The sequence below is a fragment of the Perca flavescens genome, chromosome 8, assembly GCF_004354835.1.
Source record: "Perca flavescens isolate YP-PL-M2 chromosome 8, PFLA_1.0, whole genome shotgun sequence".
Taxonomy (NCBI): Eukaryota; Metazoa; Chordata; class Actinopteri; order Perciformes; family Percidae; genus Perca; species Perca flavescens.
The window spans coordinates 35715696-35718195 of NC_041338.1; the positions used below are offsets into that span (position 1 = coordinate 35715696).

General features: G+C 47.6%; 1 protein-coding gene across 3 annotated transcripts in view; it reads right to left on the reverse strand.

Annotated features, from left to right (window-relative positions):
- The window catches only part of syt8 (synaptotagmin VIII), a 30018-nt gene that overhangs the window by 26219 nt on the left and 1299 nt on the right, over positions 1–2500 (reverse strand). The window contains exon 1 of one of the 3 annotated variants that reach the window (XM_028584385.1): positions 2140–2200. The exons of the other annotated variants lie outside the window; for them this stretch is intronic. The gene's annotated coding sequence lies outside the window, so the exon portion shown is untranslated. Of the gene's footprint in view, positions 1–2139; positions 2201–2500 lie in introns of those variants that run through there. 3 annotated transcript variants of the gene reach the window in all.

The following is a 2500-nucleotide window of genomic DNA, read 5'->3' on the forward strand; positions in this document are numbered from 1 at the left end:
TATCTACAGCTAGGGGAGACCCCACTTATCTACAGCTAGAGGAGACCCCACCTATCTACAGCTAGGGGAGACCACACCTATCTACAGCTAGAGGAGACCCCACCTATCTACAGCTAGGGGAGACCCCACCTATCTACAGCTAGGGGAGACCACACCTATCTACAGCTAACCCCACCTATCTCCAGCTAGGGGAGACCCCACCTGTCTACAGCTAGGGGAGACCCCACCTGTCTACAGCTAGAGGAGACCCCACCTATCTACAGCTAGAGGAGACCCCACCTGTCTACAGCTAGGGGAGACCCCACCTGTCTACAGCTAGAGGAGACCACACCTGTCTACAGCTAGGGGAGACCCCACCTATCTACAGCTAGGGGAGACCCCACTTATCTACAGCTAGAGGAGACCCCACCTATCTACAGCTAGGGGAGACCCCACCTATCTACAGCTAGAGGAGACCCCACCTATCTACAGCTAGGGGAGATCCCACCTATCTACAGCTAGAGGCGACCCCACCTATCTACAGCTAGGGGAGACCCCACCTATCTACAGCTAGAGGAGACCCTACCTATCTACAGCTAGGGGAGACCCCACCTATCTACAGCTAGAGGAGACCCCACCTATCTACAGCTAGGGGAGACCCCACTTATCTACAGCTAGAGGAGACCCCACCTATCTACAGCTAGGGGAGACCACACCTATCTACAGCTAGAGGAGACCCCACCTATCTACAGCTAGGGAGACCCCACCTATCTACAGCTAGGGGAGACCACACCTATCTACAGCTAACCCCACCTATCTCCAGCTAGGGGAGACCCCACCTGTCTACAGCTAGGGGAGACCCCACCTGTCTACAGCTAGAGGAGACCCCACCTATCTACAGCTAGAGGAGACCCCACCTGTCTACAGCTAGGGGAGACCCCACCTGTCTACAGCTAGAGGAGACCACACCTGTCTACAGCTAGGGGAGACCCCACCTATCTACAGCTAGGGGAGACCCCACTTATCTACAGCTAGAGGAGACCCCACCTATCTACAGCTAGGGGAGACCCCACCTATCTACAGCTAGAGGAGACCCCACCTATCTACAGCTAGGGGAGATCCCACCTATCTACAGCTAGAGGAGACCCCACCTATCTACAGCTAGGGGAGACCCCACCTATCTACAGCTAGAGGAGACCCTACCTATCTACAGCTAGGGGAGACCCCACCTATCTACAGCTAGAGGAGACTGTGATAAGCCATATATCAACAAACGGTGGCATATCCTTTATCTTTATGTAAAACCTTTCCTTTAACCCTTGCGTTATCTTCCAAAATTGAAAATTTACAGTGCCGTTTGCCGTTTGTTTCAAGATGCTTTTGAGACCTTTTTTTTTTAAAACCTCTTTGTCATGCAACACTACCACAATTTCTACACTTATTCTTGGAATTTATGGTCAACAAACCTCATTTATATGAAATTATCCCTAATTTTTGAGTTAAAAAAAAAGCTGAAATTATAAATTATTTTGACTAATAGTTAAGATCAGAAGATGTTGAGTGGATAATCACAGACTGGTTTGGGAAAACAGTCATGACCAGTCGAACAACAAACGTCGTAACATAGCTCAAACACAGCGTTCGTTGTCCCAAGATGGCGCCCGCCTGTATACGCGAACGCTACTGTCTTTCTAAACTATCTTTTTAATAAACCGTCTGTACGCTTAGAAAGTTCTCAATGCTTCTGTTTACATGTAGGGACCCTCATTATGCTAGCCTGGAAGTGTGGTGCTATTTTGAGCCTTGTTAGTGGTGTAGAAATAGCGATTTACCCTCTGCCCCGAAAGCTAGCGTTAGCAGCTAACCACTGGTTTTGCGGTAGCTTGTATCAAGCTAGAGACACATTTGATTAGCATTAAAACAGATCCCAGAGAACATATGTTATTAACCCCTAGGTTCATTTTGCACCGGAATTGTCCTTTAATTAAGTAGTTTTGGTCCCTAAACCTAATCTTTTAACCGTGTACACACAGTCAGAGGTAATCTAGTCGTTGAGTCACAGAGTTACGCTGACAGTCAACAGCAAAAGGGTGCGACTGCAATGAAAAGAAATAGACAAGCGAGGAAACCTAGAGAAAGATAAAGTCCCAGCAGCCGTACCGCACCACCAGAGTCTTCTCTGAGGTTCCTTAACAACGATGACGTACGAAATCAAACAAACATCGGAGCCGTCACACTCTGCCGACACGACTCCACCAAGAACAAACAGCAGTCGCACATTAACCCTCAGTCTGATTCACGCTCTGATAACAACAACAAAGCCTCAACGCTAGCCTGAAGACATACCTCTACTGCAGTAATACTTCTACTCAAGGGCCTCCAAATTATGGTTACATTTTTTTAAGTTTATTTCAAAAAGTCTTAAAATGAACCAACATATTACTAGCAAATATAAATGCCCACTGATGATAGGCTTACTGGCCTGTAGGTAAGGTAGTCACTGAGGTGACCATCTACAAAT